General features: G+C 41.7%; 1 protein-coding gene across 7 annotated transcripts in view; it reads right to left on the bottom strand.

Moving 5' to 3' along the window:
• Positions 1-19,645, bottom strand: part of CDKL5 (cyclin dependent kinase like 5) — a 216,007-nt gene extending 196,362 nt beyond the window's left edge. For all 7 annotated transcript variants that reach the window (XM_045472590.1, XM_045472595.1, XM_045472594.1 and 4 more), the window contains exon 1: positions 19,524-19,645. The gene's annotated coding sequence lies outside the window, so the exon portion shown is untranslated. The remainder of the gene's footprint in view (positions 1-19,523) is intronic.
• Between the last annotated feature and the right edge of the window lie 713 nt (positions 19,646-20,358).

Genomic DNA, 20,358 nt, shown 5'->3' with positions numbered 1-20,358 from the left:
GTTTTTTTTATTATTATTTTAATGTTTATTCATTTTTGAGAGAGAGAGCAAGAGTACATGAGCAGAGCAGGAGCAGAGAGGGAAACACAGAATCTAAAGCAGGCTACAGGCTCTGAGCTGTCAGCACAGAGCCCGACACCGGGGTCGAACTCATGAGATGTGAGATCGTGACCTGAGCCGAAGTTGATGTTTAACCAACTGAGCCACCCAGGCACCCCAAATAAATAAACATTTTAAAGAAAGAAAGAGCAATGGATCTTACATTTGGTAGTGTTTGCTTATTTCATGTTAAAAGCAAAGAAATGAGTCAACCCTACAAAGAATTTTTTTAAAGCCTTTAACACGAAAAGAAAATGTACAAAGTACAAATGGCCAATAAATAAATTTTGTAAATGTTCAATCTTAGAAGTATTTTTTTTTTAATCCAACGATAAACAATAAGGAGAAACCATTTGATCACGTTGGCCAAAATAGTAAACATTTTTAACTGGCAACCTTTCCTTTAGGTGACTCAGCAGTGTTTGCTTCACAACCTTCACAGGTATGGCACAATCTCGTCAGCGTTATCTATCACCACCCCCAGTGATTCTCAAGGGATATCTACGACTAGTGTCCTAAGAACATGATCAAAGATACATGCAAGGATTCACTTTAAAAGACATTCTTGGGGCCCCTGGATGGCTCAGTCAGTTAAGCGTCTAACTCTTGATTTCGGCTCAGGTCATGATCTTACAGTTAGTAAGTTCGGGCCCCACGCTAACAATGAAGACCCTGCTTAGGATTCTCTCTCCCCCTCCCTCTCTCTCTGCTCCTCCCCCACTTACTCTCACTCTCTCTGTCAAAATAAATAAACTTAAAAATTTTTTCAAAAATAAAAGACATTCTTTGCAAATAAATACAATTTAATAATAAAAGAGATTCTTTACCATGATGTCTACAATAGAGGAAAAAAAGGAGAAACCACATGAGGTACAGAGTAGTGAAGTTCTGCTGCAAAATGGCTGACCAAACACATGTTTACCTTTCCTTCTACACTAAAATCCACTTAAATAAGGGGGAGGGGGGGACAAAACAAAACCCCAGAGCAGCCCTGGCCCTGGGAATGCAGGAAGTACCCCCAGCAGGCAAATCAGTGAGGAATTCTAAGAAGCTACAAGGCAGGAGGTTAAGATTTTACAGGTGGCAAGGGCACCTGGCTGACTCAGTTGCAAAGCATGCCATTCTTAATCTCAGGATAGTGAGTTCAAGCCCCACACTGCATGTGGAGCCTACTTTAAAAAAATTTTTTTGAATGGGTGGCAAAGCCCAGTAGAGCTGAAACACCCACATCTTCGTGTAGGACAATAAAAGATATCTCCTCCAAAAGATACATTTTTCCAGAAGAATCCTTGAAAGATAATAAAACTACAGGTAGCAGGGACTAAGAAAAGAAATGGCTTAATAGTAATCACATAATTGAAAAGCTGTAAAAACTACCCGTACCCATTCCCTGTCCTCTTTCTGCGAGACTAATGCCACCATTTACCCAGTCCTGGACCTCCAAAATCATAGTTCAGACAAAGAATATTCAATAACATTGAGGCCAGTGAAGTGGGGAAAGGTGCCAATTAACTGTAGCTTCCATGAGGAATAGGGAGTCCCACCATCCACAGAGGTAGCAACTCTACAGAAAACCACTGCGTTCCAGGCAAAGGAGAGAGCACAAACAACGACAGCACATTTGAAACAGAATTTTATGGGGAGCTCTCCCTGTCAGAGCATAGTGTTTGAGGCTGACAGGGAAAGGATGTGAGGCTGGAGAGGTAGGTAGGCAGAGAACATACCTAAGAGAACCTGACAAGCCATATAAGGGAATTGAGTCTATCCTTTCTCCTTCTGTCAGCAAGACAGCACAGTTGCAGGCTTTCAAGCAGATCAGTGATATGATCATAATCACATTTTGTATCATATTAGCAACTCTAGATAATGTATCCGGAGTCTGACAAGACCCAGCTAACCACCTTAGGAGACTAAGTGGACAATGAAACCAGTAAGAGATTTTTTTCTTCAATTAAGGAGGACAAGTTCAAGGAAAGGATGCTGTACTTCACATTAAACATGCTCAGTACAAGGTACCTGTAAGAATGCTGAGGTGTAGATTTCCAGAAGGTCATTAAGACGGAGTCTGAAGCTTGTAGGGAAAAATGGGGGAGGAATTTAGAAAAACACCTGCATATAAGTCAAAGTGAAACTCTGGATGTAATTGAGATAATGACCTATGATTACACTTGGCCAAGAAGTCAAACCCAGGTAACAACAGTATATAAGGAGTAACTGGACTGGGACAAGCCAACAGAGCTTGTAGACAAAGAAATGTAAGAGTAGGACATGGAGAACACAGACACCAAGGGAACACACTGCTTCAAGGAGATAGTGATTAACGGTGTCAGGTGCAACAGAAATGTCAAGTAAAATTGGAACTGAATGAATCTACTAAATGGAGCACACAAGAGATCACAGGTGATCTCAGCAAAAACAGTTTAAACAGCGTGAGAGTGGGAAGTCACAGAGCAAGAGCTGAAGTTTGAGAAGTGAATGAGAAATGGATAGACTACATACAGACCACCCTCTCAGAAGTCTGGAGAAGGGGAGAAGATTAGGTAGATAGGAATGGGGAGGGGACCTAAGCAGTTTAGGGAGGGTTTTCGAAGACAAGAACCTTAGGAATAAGATCAGAGTAAAACAAAGAAGTCAAAAAGCGAGACTAAGGATGTAACAAGGTTACTCAACTTCAGCACTACCAACAACATTTTAGAACAGATAATTTCTTTGCTGAGGGGGCGGGGGGGGGGGAGGCTGTACTGTGCACTGTAAGATGTTTAGCAGCATCCCTGGCCTCCGCCCACCAGATGCTAGGAGCATACATACCATCACCCCCACCCCAAGTTGTGACAACCAAAAATGTCTTCAGGCATTGCAAAATGTCCCCTGTGGAGCAAAAAGGCCCATGGTTGAGAGCTACAGGGATATAGGATGAGGAGGAAGAGGGGGAATAACTGATGGAAAAACACTGCTAAAGCAGCAGCACTGAAGCAGAGGGCACCAGGCAAGGGACTGGCCTGGAAGAACAGAAGCACCTCATCTTCTGAGACAGGAGGAAAACAACAGCTCTGGAGAGAGAGGGACTGAGAAATTTGTAGATGGAGCCAGAAGCTGCAGAAAACCTGCCAAAGGGCTCTCAATATTCTCAGTGGAGCAGAGGCAAGGTTGTGTGCTGAGTAGGAAAGGAGATGATTTGATGGCAAGTTTGAGAACAGTGGCCAGACTTTTTTTTTTTAATGTTCATTTATTTTTGAGAGAAATAGCATGTGCATGCACATAGGCAGGGGAGCAGCAGAGAGAGGTAGACAGAGGACCTGAAGTGGGGCTCCGTGCTGACAGCAGAAAGCCCGATGTGGGGCTCGAACTCATGAACCATGAGATCATGACGCAATCACAACCTGAGCAGAATTTGAACGCTTCACCAACTGAGCCACCCAGGAGCCCCCAGTGGTCAGAATTTGTAACAATTAACAGGCACTGGTAGCTGGCAGGTCACAACCAGAGAAGACCAAATCAGGTTGGTAACTACCAGACTCCCCTCTCTCACTGAGAATGTTAAAATGCACCTCCCCACAAAAATCACCTACTACATACTGACTACAATCCCAAAGAGCTCACATGTCTATGTGAATTTCAACTACATCATGAAAAGAACAGACTCCTAAGGGTTACCTGGGAAACTAACCCATTTTTTAACATAACATGCATAGTTCCTATCAGAGAATATGAACTGTTCTACACAACCAATGTATAAATGCACTTCTGGTGAATAATCTATTCAACTTAGAGGATGCCTGTGGTTGCAATTACTTCCTAGTTCTTACCTGGATGAACTATTTCCTGACCAACAGGGAGACCAGAATAGAAAGGAGTGGCTGCATAAACAAGGGCTTATTAAATGAGATTCTTCCTTAACATAGGACAAAGACCTTTCTCTTCCTTGTCACAAGACAAAGACCTGCTCACTCCTGCTGTCTAAACCAATGGCTACAAACTCAAATGATTAATCGGGACCAGGAAACCAGAGGTTATCCCTAAAGTCTGTGCATGGGAAAGAAGCTGGAAGTGAACCACCAGCATAAAGTCAAGAGATACCAAGGGCTATCCTTGGATGTATAAGAAAAAAAGAGGGGCGCCTGGGTGGCTCAGTTAAGAGTCCAACTTCGGCTCAGGTCATCATCTCACAGTTCATGAGTTTGAGCCCTGCATCGGGGTCTCTGCTGTCAGCACAGAACCTGCTTCAGATCTTCTGTCCCCCTCTTTCTCTGCCCTTTCCCCACGCAGGCATGCATGCACTCCTCCTTTCACTCTCAAAAATAAATATTTTTTTTACCTTTTTTAAAGAAAGCAAAAAGAAAACTTACACACAGAAGCCTAGGGCTGTGTGTTGTAGGAATGACCAAAGCAAAAGGGAAAACCCAAGTCTTTGCTCCACCACAGACAGGGAGTCCAGTTCACACCACTCTCTGGATTTCAGAAATCTGTCTCAGAATAGTTGGAAAACTCTCCTGGAACAGTGACCCCAAAGAGTCCCATCAGAGACAAATGCAAAACCACTCAAAAGAAGCATCCCACAAGCCAGGAACAAGCAAATAATTCCCAAAGTGTCAAATGTAGCAAACTCTGACAAGCAAAACTTAGAGGGAGAGCAGGCAAACAAATCAGAGATCTCACTCCTCAAGAACTACAACAATCCAAAGGAGACAAACATAATTATATTTTCAAATGTTCAAAGAAATAACAAGAAAATGCCCTTATGAAAACCTAAAAGTAGACTTGTACAAACACAGTAATTTTTATATTTAAAAAAAATAGCCAAGTGTTTTTAATGAAAATTCTCAAGTAATGGTTTAACCAAATGACTAGACACAGGTAAAGAGAAATTAGTCAATTGCAAGATGGGTGTCAGGAAATCACCCAGAAATTTAAAAAAGGAAAACACTAAAGCAAATTTAAGCAACAGGGAGGATACAATGAAAAGATACAACACATTATCTAAATAGTTCTAGAAATGGAAAATGGGAAGCAAGAATTTAAAAGCTAAAGTCTAAGTTGTTTTTTTTTTTAATAACTGAAGGCATCAGGAGTCTTCAGACTGATAGAGTATGCCAAATAAAAGCAGAATAAAAACAAATCCACAGGTAGAAAGATCACAAAAAAAGGGCAGATCAAAAACAAAGAGCAAAATCTTACAGGTATCCCAAGGGAAAAGATAATTACCTACATACAAAGAAATTATACCTGAACTGACTAAAGACTTCTCATTAACAAGACTTGTCAAAACACAAGATAATAACATCAAAGTGCTGAGGGAAAATAACTATCAACATAAATTCTGTACCCAGCTCAACAGTCATTCAAGAGAAAAAGTGAAGTCAAGATTTTCAGAGATACAAAGATCAAGTCTATTACTAACAGGCCTTTAGTGAAAGAACTACACAAAACATTCTTTTTGAAAAGGGAAACTGAGCCCACAATGAAGAAATGGGGTGAAGAATGGTAAAAGAAAGAAATTTGGAAAACATGTTGATGAGTAAACATTCACTATTTTTATACAGGCGTAAGGTGACTTAAGCAAAACTAAGGTATAAATAACTAACATGGAAGAGGGGATGGGGGTTAAAAGGTAAGCCATTCTAAAATCTTTGCCTTATTCAGGAGGTTAGGGATAATAATTAAGTTTAGACTTAGTTAAATGTGCATGTTAAAATTTCAAGGGTAACCAAACTTGTCTTCCACACCAGAATAAGAAAGCTGGAAGGAATACAGCTGCCCACCCCTACAATGAAAAATACCTGGACTAATTTCAAATTCGTAACTTTTTTTAAACCCATCGGAGAACAACCAACTGGCTCAAAATCTCGGGAGACAGTACCTGCAAGGAGACAGGAGACAACCTTGTGCTCACCTGGGGTAGACTGCAACTGGACACTGATAAGAGGAGCGCAGCTAGAATAATTGGCAAGTTGATAAAAACCCGATGTGGCTTAGCTGAAGGGACAGTGTGAAATCACTGAGGGGGTCACAGAAATTGGGGAGACCCCAACCTTCAGCAGGATCTTCCTCCACCAACCCCACCAGGCACTCACAGAGAGTAAAGGGCACTGAGGACGTCCATTGTGATGCAGACCTGGGGGAAGGGAAATGCAGCTGTGCCTCAGAAGCAAGAAAACACCCAGATCCTTCTCTCCCTATCTCCACGAAGGAAGAAAATCCCTCATCAAGGCAAATAAGTGCTTCTACCCTTACAGCATCGGTAAAAACTCACTGCAGCTGGGGAAAGGGGTGGGCACCCTACTCCTAGCAGAGGGGCAGGATTCCACACTGAGCCCACCACAATAGCTAAGGGTGGGGCAAGACTGTGGGACACTGATGCAAGCCTAAACCTGAGGTTTAACCAGAACAAAAGATGACACCCCACCATCACTCCCCACCTCCAAGCTAACCAACTTCCAATGACCAACTTCTAGTAAACGTAAGAATACTACTGGCAGAGGGACAGGAGAAGAACAGGGCATATAAGGAGACCCTCCCTAAACCACAGTTCAAAAGGAACACCTGAAACTCAAAATAAACCAACTCCCACCCTAATCATAAACTGTCTCTACCAAGAATCTGAAGCCTGAGGTACACTAAGGGTAACCATAGCAACAATCAGACTCAAACCTAGCCCAAATCCTAACTAGACTAACTCAAATCCCTACACCAAAGGCCTAGCACAGGAAAGATATGCCCATTTACAGACATAGAAGTTATGTACCTCAGTCTTTACTGTTCTACAAAATAAATCAGGCTTGCAACAAGGAAAACAAATCACAAGGAGTAAGAAAAGGCAAAGAAAAAACAACACTCAGAAAAGACAAAGAACATATCAGATCTACATACAGAATTACATTTTGGAAATATCCACAACGAAATTTAAAATATTATGGGTAACATGTTTACAGCTCTAACCTAAAAGAGAACAACATGCAAAATCAGGGGTAATTCAGACCAGACATGGAAACTGTAAGAAGCAAACAAAAGTGCTAAAAATGAAAAACACAGTTAAAAGAAATGAAGAGTTGTTCCTTCAACAGGCTCTTCACTAGACTCAACTCAGCCAAGCAAAGAATCCATGAACTTGAAAATTAGCAGAAATTACCCCAACCAAAACACTGAGAGAAAACAGAGTGAAAAACCAAACAAAAACATTCAAGAGCTGGGGGAAAATATCAAAGTTTCTAACATATTGATAAACGGAATCACAGAAATAGGAGAATGGGAGAGAAGAAATATTTGAAGGGATAATGGCTGAAAATATTCCAAAATTAATATAAGACATCTAACCACAAATCCCATATGATCAGAAAATATCAGAAGATAAATACCCTCCCCTCAAAAAAAATCTATTGCCACTACTCAGCACCAAAATCACTTGAGACTGAATTCCATAAGCTCTGCAATTGCCACTACTTCTGGACCAAATGAAGAGTGGTTTATCTGTGTAGGTTAAGAAAAACCAATAACCGAGGGGCGCCTGGGTGGCGCAGTCGGTTAAGCGTCCGACTTCAGCCAGGTCACGATCTCGCGGTGGGACCCAGATTACAAGAAATTACCAAAATGTAGACAGAGACGGTATTTAAAAGTCTATGACAGGGGCGCCTGGGTGGCGCAGTCGGTTAAGCGTCCAACTTCAGCCAGGTCACGATCTCGCGGTCCGTGAGTTCGAGCCCCGCGTCAGGCTCTGGGCTGATGGCTCAGAGCCTGGAGCCTGTTTCCGATTCTGTGTCTCCCTCTCTCTCTGCCCCTCCCCCGTTCATGCTCTGTCTCTCTCTGTCCCAAAAATAGATAAACGTTGAGAAAAAAAACAAAAAAGTCTATGACAGCATGCTTTAAAAACAAAAACAAGAGCACCTGGATGGCTCAGTCAGAAGAGCATGTGACTCTTGATCTCAGAGTCAGGAGTTCGAGCCCCACATGGGTGTACAGATTACTCAGAAATAAATCAACTTGTTTTTTAAAGTTATGTTTAAAAAACTAAAAAATAAAAACAAAAACAAAACTCTTCATCTAATTAACCAGCTAATAGTGTATAGTGAATTCCTTGATGAAGTCATTGCATCCCTAGAGGGCCTTTCTGTAAGGCACATATTTTTATCTCCCTATGGGAACACATTTATTTATTTGTTTGTTTTTATGTTTTTATTTATTTTTGGGAGAGACAGCAAGCACACGTGCAAGTGGGGGAGAGGCAGAGAGGGTGACGCAGGATCTGAAGCAGGCTCTCTGCCAGCAGAAAGCCCGACGCAGGACTCAAACTCACCAACCGTGAGATCATGACCTGAGCCAAAATCAGACTCTTAAGCCACTGAGCCACCCAGGCACCCCGCTATGGGAATACATTTAAAACCAGCCTCCCAGGGTGCCTGGCTGGCTTAGTCAGTAGAGAATGCCAGTCTTGATCTTGGGGTCTCAGGGTGGTGAGTTCAAGCTCCATGTTGGGCATAGAGATAACTTTAAAAAAATAAATAAATAAAATCAGTCTCCCAATCTGAGAGACATGAGCAATAATCTGGAGGTGTGTGAAGCCACGGTCATGGGATCAGGCCCCGCGACAGGCTCTGAGCTGACTATGGGGGCTGCATAAGATTCATTCATTCTCTCTCTCTCTCTCTTCTCTCTTTCTCTCTTTCTCTCTTTCTCTCCGTCTGCCCCTCTCCCCTGATCAGGTGCTCGCTCTCTCTCAAAAAAAAAAAAAACTCAACACCATGCCTGTAGGAACTTACAGTAGAAAACGGATACCATCTGCTTATCCATTTTACCAAAGGTCCATTCCTATTTAAATCCCTGGTTTCAGTATTTCCTATATATAAAACATAGTATTTTCCTATGTAAAAGTGAAAAGTCAAAAGATGGCTATAAAGAAAATCAAGAGCCTGGGATGTAGATGAAGTAAATGCATCAAAACAAAGCATGCAATAAATAAATCCATGTTACTTCTTGCTATTTTCCCAATTTTTTTTTTTGTTTTTTTTTTTCAACGTTTATTTATTTTTTTTGGGACAGAGAGAGACAGAGCATGAACGGGGGAGGGGCAGAGAGAGAGGGAGACACAGAATCGGAAACAGGCTCCAGGCTCCGAGCCATCAGCCCAGAGCCCGACGCGGGGCTCGAACTCACGGACCGCGAGATCGTGACCTGGCTGAAGTCGGACGCTTAACCGACTGCGCCACCCAGGCGCCCCACTATTTTCCCAATTTTATATGCTCGTTCTTAGACCCATGTCTAAGGGGAAAACCCCTTCCCTTCACTTGACATTCTGGGCCTCCTTTAAGACTCTTCACACTCAAGAATCACTGCCTTTCCCAGTCCCCATAAGTCTACGCTAAGGGCACCTCTTCTGGCCTAGAGTACCAGCACCCTGTATTTCCATCTGAACATGCATATCATCCTGCACTTTACTGGTGGCTTTCTGCCTCTTCTACTGGATTACAAACTCCTTAAGAGCACAACACCACAGCCTGGCTTTGTATCTCCATCACCTACCATGATGCTGACACCAAGATACCCAAATCATCACCCTATCTTAAAGTCAACCGAAAACAAATACGGCCTTACTTTACCAACCGTGGGCAGAAGGACAGACTCAAAAGCACAATTCCAAATCAAGAACAATCACTTTGAATGGTAGAGAAACCAGTAGCATAAAAACATCACTTCCAAACTCTAAAATCTAAAATGAGGCACAAACTAACAACTTTACACCAAGGAAAACCTAAATAAATGCTCATTATTTAATCATAAAGACAAGTAAAAATTTAGCATGGCTGACGATTTCCAAAAAAGAAGTAAGCATGTAAGGACACCTAACTGTAGGAGAAAGAAATCAACATATGTAAAATAAAACCTTTGTAGCACTTTTATACACATAAGCTCACTTGAACATAAGAAGCTCAACAAAGACCAGTTTAATATAAAAGATAAGGTCACAGTATGTGAACCAGATTTGAAAAATGGTACTTAGACCAAAGAATCCTATTTTTTTTCCTTTTTAATGTTTATTTATTTTGAGAGAGAGAGAGGGAAAGAGAGAGAGGGAGCATGAATGAGCAGGGGAGGGGCAGAGAGAGAATCCCAAGCAGGATGCGAGCAGTCAGCGCACAGCCCAATGCAGGGCTCAATCTCACAATCATGACTTGAACTGAAATCAAGAGTAGCACACATAACTGACAGAGCCACCCAGGTGCTCCCAAATATTCATATTCTTAAACAATAGTAATAAAATTCTCTAAAAACATTACAGGTGTCCAAATGAGATTTCATAAAATATGAAATAGCATAAATGCTGAGAAATATTAAACTAAACCTAAGACATTGTATTTAAAAAAAAAAACAGAAAGAGGCGCCTGGGTGGCTCAGTCTGTTAAGCGTCTGACTTCAGCTCAGGTCACGATCTCACAGTTCGTGCGTTCGGAGCCCTGCTTCAAGCTCTGTGCGGACAGCTCAGAGCCTACAGGCTGCTTCAGATTCTGTGTCTCCCTCTCTCTCTGCCCCTCCCCTGCTCCTGCTCTGTCTCTCTCTCAATAATAAATAAATGTTAAAAAAAATTTTAAACAATAAAGCAAATTTAATGCTCATATTTAATGAATCATTTCATTAAAACATTAAATACCTTGAGCAGATTAAGGGGAAGAGGGCAATGAGGAATTTTAAGTTTAAATATGGAAGAGAGCTAACACTATCAGAAAAAAATTTAACTCAGTTATAAATAGAAATGACATCCCTATATAAGGTTAACAGAATGGTGAAGGATATAAGGAGCTTTTAAAAAATTAAAGGTAATTTCTACAAAAACAATGAAAAGAGTATCGCAGATGACAATCAAAGAAGCAATTGCAAAAATTTTACTGAAATAAGGGAAGAATATTTTACCTTGCACAGATTATGGCCTTTTTGGTAAATTATCAAGGTTCCATTGAACTAAAACTCTTGGTTTTTGTTTTGGGTGTGAGGAGCATTTCATTTCATATCATACCTTCAATAGCTTCCCAGGAGACTTAGGACAAGCTCAAAAGTCCAGTAGACAGCCTACTAAGCCTCTTCAGGACCTAGCCCCTGCCTAATTCTGCTTCATCACCTGCTTCTCTACTTTCCAGCCATTGTGGATTTCTCTCAGTTTTTTAAAAGGTTGTTTTTCAGAAGCCTGTCTCCCTCTCCCTCCCTCCCTCCCTCCCTCTCTCTCTCTCTCTCTCTCTCTCTCTCTCACCCTGCCTGAGGGCATTTGCACCTTCTGCCAGGAAAATTTATTTCCCCTACTAGACCATGTCTTTCTCATCCTTTAGGTCTCACTTAAATGTTAACTCCTCAGTGTGGCCTTCCTGCCTGCTCCCCCCAGGACAGATCCCAATCCTTACCCAGTTACATAATCCCATAGTACCTTATACTTCCCCTGTGACTCCAACTCAAGACTATAAATTCTTTAAGGGCAAGGCCTCCTTACCTTTTATCTACCACTCCATCCAACCTCTATCATAGTTTAGTACACAGCAGACACCCAATAAGTATTTGCTAAATGAAGGATAGATCCACAGGATGTAGGACAGGGTTATTTTAGAAAGAAATAATTGAGAGGCACCTGTGTGGCTCAGTCGATTAAATGTCTGACTCTTGGTTTCAGCTCAGGTCATGATCTCATGGTTCCAAGAGTTTGAGCACCACCCCAGGCTATGTGCGGTGGCACTGAGCCTGCTTGGGATTCTCTCTCTCCCTCTCTCTGCCCCTCCCCCACTCTCAGTGTCTCTGTCTCTCTCAAACAAATAAAACTTAAAAAAAGAAAAGAAATAATTGATACAGTAGGAAACACCAATTTGCACAAAATTAGATTTTGTCTACCTCAACTATTTTCAATTATTAACAATTAAAATAGAACTTTCTTGAGGCGCCTGGGTGGCTCAGTAGATTGAGTGTCCATCCGACTTCAGCTCAGGTCATGATCTCACAGCTCATGAGTTCGAGCCCCGCGTCGGGCTCTGTGCTGACAGAGCCTGGAGCCTGCTTCAGATTCTGTGTCTCCCTCTCTCTCTGCCCCTAACCCACTCACATTCTGTCTCTGTCTCTCTCAAAAATAAATAAAAACATTTTGTAAAAATTTTAAAAAGTAGAACTTTCTTTTTGTCTGCAATTGCTAAACTTAAATTGTAGTGGTAATATTACTGATAACAATTACATAACAGCAGGGTGCCTAGCTGACTCAGTAGCTAGAGCACGCAACTCCTGATCTCAGGGTTGCGAGTTCAAGCCCCACGGTGGGCATAGAGTGTACTTTAAAAAAAAAAAAAAAAAGTGTACATATATATATATATATATATACATACACACACACATATATACACACACACATACATACATACATACATACTAGTAATTAAAGTTAATATATTCTATGAGAGGCTAACAAACCAGGAGCGGTGTGTGCATAAAGTCTAGGATATGTCACACCTGAAACAACTTTTGTAATCTCTGAAAAATTCTATTCATCAGGAAACAAGTTTCCATTTGGCCAATATCAGGGTAATTGGGCAAAGCCAAGTCAGTAAGTTGTGCTTCAACTATTACTTATCACCATTTTTTATCTGCCATATCTTCCACAAGTGAATGTGTGTGTGTTTAATCCAATTATTACAATATGATCTTACACTGCCAAGAACCTAATCTTTAGGCATAATATAAAATCTAAAATGGAAATCTAAATTTGCAACTTACCTAGGGGGCGCCCAGCTGGCTCAGTCGGAAGAGCATGCAACTCCTGATCTTGGGGTTGTGAGTTTGAGCCCCATGCTGGGTATAGCAATTATGTAAATAAATAAATTTTAAATAAATAAATAAAATTGCAACTTACAAAAAAAAAAAAGGACTCTTTAAAAATATTCATCCATATGTTTTGTTCACTTCCAGAAAGCAAAGTTGTTACTTTCAAAAGCACTATTTCCCTCTAAATCAAAAAGGTTACAGTGTCAGAAAGCACTTCCTAAGTTACTGCTTGATATTAGGCCTTTCTCTTACAAAGGATACAAAGTAACAACAGAATCCTACAGCCATAGCTGTTAAACAGTTTAAAAAAAAAAAAAAAAAAAGTAAACCTATATCAAACCAGTTATGATTGAATTTACAGTAAACTATTATTATCAGAGCAGTGCTGTGTCCAATCTGTTATTAACAATCCAGACACAATCTACCACACAAGGAGTTATTTATTTACCTGCCTGGCACTTGTAAGGGTCACTTTCTATAGAGAAACATTCATCTAAAAGCAAAGAAAGTTAGACACAATTTCCAAAACACTTAACTTCCAACCAAACCAGTGCATTCTTCCCTTATGTGTACCCAAAAACTAATAACCCCAAGCTATGCTATCAGCAATGTCCATCTACACATGCAGTACATTGAGCAAAGGAGAGCAAGTGGGAGCATGGAGATCAGCCTATACTGTACAACTCGTTCCCAAAGTAGCTTTACTCCCACACCTACCCTTAAGGGTAACTAAAAAGAAAATGATGCAGGCAGGAAGACAGTTGTAGCTACAGTACCTTGCAGGGTAAGTGTCTAAATCCCACAAAAATCCAGTCTGAAAAAAACACAGAAAGTTGACAATGTGTTTGAATACCTGAATTTAATGAAGCCTGCTAGATGGGCATGCATCATTGGCATGAATTTCTCAAGGGGGATTAGAGGTCAAACACTAAAATGCACAATGTTATTGGCTTAAAGTCAAGAAAACCAATTATTTTACCCATGGTCTTAAATCTTAAAGGCATTTTTTTTTTCTTGCCCAACAATTATTATTACTTTTACCTTGATTTAAGTAATCTCCATGCCCAACTTGGGGCTTGAACTCACAACCCCGAGATGGAGTCTCATGCTCCATGGACCGAGTCCGTCAAGGCACCCCTACCTTGATTTCGTATTCCTGCTTTTCCAACATATCACTAAGAACATTATGTTTTATCTGCTGGTTTAAAAAAGACCAAAACAAAATCAAATCAAAACCACAAAGACAAGGTAATTTAATACCATTAGCAGTATTGTCCTTTATATTCTGCTATATATTATGTTTAGGCAAAAACTTTTAAGTTCTTATTTATTTAAGCAATCTCTACACCCAACATGGGCCTTGAACTCACGACCCCAAGATCAAGAGCCATAAGCTCCACCAACCGCTCCACCAACTAGACCAGCCAGGTGCCCCTAGGCAAAAGCTTTTTAAAATACAAAAAGTAGTGAGAAATTGTAATATATGTAAAAAGATATTTTTAAAAGACCTATCTTTTAAGATCTACATCATTTTGTTTATCAGTGTCTGATGATAAAGAGATCTAGGTGGAAGCAAGTACGTAAGATTTTTTAAAATGCACTTAGCAGAGGGTTCTTTTTAGGGTGATGGAATGTTCTAAAATTGGACTGTAGTGATGATTAGACAACTCCATAAATTTATCCAAAAAAATCACTGAATGGTACACTTAAACAGGTAAATTTTATAGTATATAAAGTACACCTCAATAATGCTGTTTAAAAGGAATACTGAAAACCTACACTTGGTAAAGAAATAAATCCACAAGAATTTACGTATAGGTCCCATCTTCATAGAACAACTGTCCTGCTGTGGCCAAGATGATTTCTAGCCCTGAGTTTCTACAATATTTAGACTGTTTCTAACTTTGATAAGTGACAAAAGTGATTCTCATCAATTACAGAATAAAACATTAAGTCATTTTCCTCCCTCATATAGACCTCTGAGCATTCCTTTGGGCCAAGCAACTGTTTAGCTCTCTGAATGATGGGTCTTGTTTTAAAACCGACACACACACACACACACACACACACACACACACACTCACAAGAGGCTTTAAGTAGCAGAAAATTCTACTTTTAAGTAGGAACATTTTTGTCAGAGCCCAACTTCTATGTATTAAAAAGCAACAATAACACACCTCTGTGAACTTCATTCACCTCCAGGTTTTATTTCACTTAAGTCATTACAATTACAGAAGAGATACCCATCTGCAAATTGCAATGGCTGTCATTTAGAGTGCATCAAAACCACAAAACTGAATTCAAGGAATATCTTCATCGCCTTCATTAGTGTAGCAAATTTAATCAAAGTCAGTCAAAAGTTAACAGTGGAACATGCAGAAACATGAAACACCAAGTAGTTAATTAGAAACAACTACCTCATTTTGGGTGTAAATAATCATGTACAACCTTCATTTATGAACTAATGACTCTGTTAGAAAACTGTGCACTTCCAGTTGTCCTATCTAGCAGTGCTGATGGACCTGAGTCCAGCTTCCCATGTGACTAAAGGTCAGGCAGCCTTACCAGTGTAGCCTGTGAACTCCAGGAGGCATATTCATACCTCTAGAACCTCCCCAGGAATGACTTTACAGTAGGACCTCAAAATATGTTTGGGCAGTCAGATTCCTAAAGAGAAGCAGAGAGAGCATGGTTTTGAAGAACAAGGGTTCAAGTCAGACCGGTTTGGATGGTAGTTTTGCCTCTGCTGCTGACTAGCTGGGTAATCTGTGCATACTATTTTCTCTCTCTGAGCCCATTTGATCAAATGTGTTGGGAAAGAAGAGAAACGTCTACCTCATACAAGTGTTGTGAAAACACACTTTGCATCTATCCATGCAAATGAATTATTTGGTATTCAGTACCAAATATCTGGTATTCAGTAAGGCTTAAAAAGTAGCATATTATAGTTTAATTATTATAAAGACTGCCCAAAACAGAGACCACTCCCAAAACTTGACCTTAATTAGAACTGTCTTGAACACAAATGTTTCTGAGAGCTTAATTCAAATGTTGACAACCAATTTCAAAGACCTGAATGGGCTAGGTCCTTTTAACCTAATAAGTAATTTTCTGTTAATTCCCAAATCCTAATTTTCTAAATGTTACCAGGCTCTTTACGTAGAAAGTCCTCACTCTCAGCTTTCAAACCCACTGACACAATTGCACCCAAGCTCATGTCTCAGTATTATGAAGTAAATGTACAAACTCAAATGAGAAATGAGGCCAAACCTTTGAGTAATCCAGTCATCCATACACTGCTCCATATGAAGGAAACATTCTAGAAACTATCAAGAATTTAAATACAAACACAAAAGTGACGTATTGTCAACAAAAGATTTCTAATGTTGAGTTTAAGATAGAAAGTAAATTGGAAAACCCCTCCAAACAAGAGTTTAAATTTAGTCTTTTAATTGCAGTATTTTCATAAGTTGAAATATGTGACCCAATTGACAACATCAGAAGATAAAGAACCTTTGAGATTCTATCTCCTCCTCTACTAAGGAATTTGAAGTTGCAAACAAACAAAAAAAAGAAACAAAAAAAGAAGAAAAAAACTACCTTTGGAATCTAAAACTATCAAATTCTGAGTAAACAGCCTTCTCTACTTTAGAAAGCAACTGAATACTTAAAAATCTGCTATTCTTATACCAAAGTTAAGGGTTACCTAAAAGATTTCCCTTACATTTTGGGTGTGTGTGTATGTGGGTGGATTCATTTGTTCTAAATGCCTTATTATTTGGTATCAATTTATTACATGAAAAAGTCTCATCCCCATACTTACTGCCAAAAATAAAGTACTATGCTAGTGTACCTTCTAATATCTAGAAGAAATAAAAGAGATAACCACCAAAGTTATCAAAATGGAAGGGGAAAAAAGGTGAACTTTTAACAGACACGCTGAAGAAGGCTTATTTTTCTTGGTTCACTTCCTTACAAATTTCCTATAGCCGTATTCTTAGATATAGCTGAATTTTCTATCACAATGTAAATTGAAACGCAAATCATAATAAAAGGTTAAATTTCTGCAACAGAAGCCACTGTCATTTCCAACAATGCAACTATTGTTGACAGAGAGTCTCTCACAGATTCTTGGACACAGTGGTGAAGCAAGGCTGGGGGGAAAAAGCATACTTGAAGCAATTTCTCCACCTCTGTATTTCAGTTTGTAATGGAGCAACACTGCACCTTCAAAGTAGAAATACCATATAAAATCTGGTTCTCATTAAATGACTGCTTTAACCCCATGCAGCATATTTGGAACAGAATGGATCTGATTCGCAATCAGTCAACCTTCTATTACTCATCTATGCGAGATGGCCCAGCAATTTCCCTCAATGGGAGCCTTTTCTTTTAAAACCCCGGGGAATACTGTAAATGCCACACTCCAATTTAAATGACTACAAGAAAATTACAATGAAAATAATGGCAGATTTAGTCCAGGGAACTCATATTAAGTAAACATCAAAAACCTGAGATAAGGGGCAAAAAACCTTTCTACAAGCCCCTAAATCATGACTAAATTATAAATCTGAGCAGGAAAAAAGAAATCTTCTCTGAAGAAAGAATGTTTATTTCTAATGTTTTTTAATGTATCAAGTTTTGTTTCCAAAAAAATGAGGGTTAGGAAACATGCTAAATAAGCAAAACTAGTATACAAAACTTATACACACACACACCAAATTAATCACTGTATTATGTTTAAAACACAAGACAATTTAAAAAGATTTGACACTCCAGTTGAAGACCCTCCAAACTCCTCTGAAATGGTAGATTATTTAACACTCTCGGGATGATTAACTTTATTTGGCATGCCTCTTCTGGAATTCTATTATTTAATACAGGCAAACTGAATTTTTTTTTTTCATCCTAATTAGGTTTCCTTGTACTTGTGAAATGCTCAGCATACTCTGTGCTGGCAGCTTTAGTTCTGCAGCTTCTTTCTTCTGGCTCCTTCTCCCCCCCCCCAACACCCCTAACCCCCCCCCAAAAAAATATTTCCTTCCCAAATGTTCTCTTCTCTGCATTTGTCAACAGAAACACCCACTGGTGGTGTCAAACTGGTAATACTGCTGCAGGCTTCCTTACTCCTGTTCCAGTGTCAAAGCCAAAAATGCCGAAACCTAAAATAGTACTTTTAATAAAAAAATTAAAAGAATTGCTAAGGTATTCAAGTACAATGTTCTCAAAAAGAGGCACACCTTTAAAAAAAATTATTAATGAACCCTAATTGGGTTGTTAAATATAAAATTATACTACCCCCCCCCCGCACTAAACATACAGAAACAAGTAAACACGGGTTCTTCACATTTTATGAATAAAATATTTTAAAACACTTAAATTAAAAACAAATTTACATCTAAATGTCATTCACATATAATTCCAAATAGCCTCTGTAAAGATGCTTTTGTAACCCTACAGCAAGAAAGGAACAAACCGGAAACGTTACCTAAAACGATAATCCTATTCTATACATATTTATGTCTCTTGTTTTAGTCAAATGTTCTCAGACAAATTAATTTGTGTAATCTTTTACATTAACTACATAAGCATTACGTCCAAACAAACCTAATTCAGATTCACGGGAAGAAATTATTCTGTGTCTGCAATACTTTCTAAAATCAGCCCAAATTTCAGCCAATTAAAATAGATTGTGTTAACAGAACACTGATCTGCAACTACTTAAATATCACAGCATCCGTCTAATCTCACGGTGGAAATACTAAGGTCAGGCTTTTCTTATTCGGGCATCTGGGCTTTAACACTCAAGTGAAGCGAAGGAAAAAAAAAGAAAAAAACACCTCAAGGAAGATCTGCCTTTTTACACAGAAATACGTTCAGGTTATTTTTTTCCCCCAACGTGGGCATAAAACGTGTCAACGCGAGCAGGACCTGTTCGTTTGGACATGGTTCCAAACCCTAGGATTTAATTTCTATGAGGGTCCAAAGGGTACGAAGGTCTGGGAAGGGGCCAATTTCTGCTTCTCCCCACTATGCCAGTGGTGAACTTCATAGCAACGCCCGAAACTTGTTGGGAGGAAGCTGGAAGAGCCGCGGGGCAGGCGGTGGGTCACTCGCCCACCCTCGCGGGCAGCCAAGGTCAGTCAGCAGGGCCGGGGCTCCGGCCCCGGGCTCGCAGCCCCCGGCGGGTCCCCGACTCTCTCGGAACTCGGGCTGGGGGCTCCGGCGCGCAGGCTCCTCCTCGGCGCCGGCGGGAAGGGGCTTCCCTCGCCGCAAGCCCGGGGGAGCTCGCGCCGCGGGGGCGGCGGGGCGGGGACGCCGCAGACCCGCTGCTGAGGGGAGCCCCGCCGGGCGGCCTCGACCCGCCGCCCCTCCTCACATCCTCCCGTCTCCCCACCCCCCAAAATACAGTCCCAACCCCTCGCTGGGGAAGCCCTTCCACTGGCGCAATGGGGCGCTGAAGAGAGGCCACTCCAGGCTGGGGCGCCCTCGCCGCGTCGCCCTGTTCTGGAGGAGACCCGCGCCGCCGCCCCTTCTCACGTCTGCCCGGGGGGACCGGGTGGGTCCCCTCTCTCAGGAGAAGCTGGGTGGCGCGGAGCCAACGTGGGAACAGGAAGGCCTGACGGGCGGGTGGCGGCGCAACTACTCACCCCGCCGAGTCTCCCACCTCCAGCCGGGGACCCCACAGCTCTTGAGGCCGCCGTCGCCGCTTTACCTTTCCCAGTGGCAGGGACAACTAATGGAAACCTCCGGCCCCGCCCTCTCGCAGAGGCGAACGCGCAGCCTAATTTGCTAACTGGCCCGCCCCGGCCGTCCCGTTCGGGCCAATGAAGAAGCTTCTAAGACTCCGCCAGGTCCCGCCTTCGCCCCGCCCACTTCTGATAGACACCAATGCGGAGAGAGAGCTCGTCCTCGAGCGCGGGCCCGCGCGCCCCGCCCGCGCCGCTCGTGCTCGGACCCCAGAAGCCGAAGAAGGCTCGTTCCTTGTATAAACTCGCCTGAGCGCGCACGCGCGCGCCGCACCACCTCGCGGGCCAGGTTTGGTTGCCCAGCCAGGCCCTAGCAACCTGGGCTGGGTGTCTGGGAGGGGCGGGGCCCGAGCTTCGAGCGTTCAGGGGGAGGGGGGTCAGGGGGAGCTGGGTGGGGGGAGGGGGGAGGGGCGGGGAAGATCGTGACTAAGAAAGGGGCGGCTGACGGGGTGGAGGGCCGTAGAGGCCCGGGAATCCGCCTCTCACTGCGGAAAAAAAGGGGGAATCCTCCCTGCAGCTCAGCCAGCCTGGCCTCACTCCAGAGGGACACGTGCGGAGGGTTGAGGGGTCGTGGAAGAGGGGGAGAACACATTTGGGGCGGGAGCCGAGGCACTGCTTGGAAATAAAGGACGGAGGACGGTTTATCTCTGTCTTTGGTAAAAATGATATCGAAGTCTATTGCAGCTGCTGCCCAACTGTTGCAGCTGTGCGTGCACACGCACATATGCACACATTC

The sequence above is a fragment of the Leopardus geoffroyi genome, chromosome X (assembly GCF_018350155.1).
Source record: "Leopardus geoffroyi isolate Oge1 chromosome X, O.geoffroyi_Oge1_pat1.0, whole genome shotgun sequence".
Lineage (NCBI taxonomy): Eukaryota > Metazoa > Chordata > Mammalia > Carnivora > Felidae > Leopardus > Leopardus geoffroyi.
The sequence above is the reverse complement of the archived record's forward strand: the minus strand, read 5'-3'. Positions and strand labels throughout refer to the sequence as shown.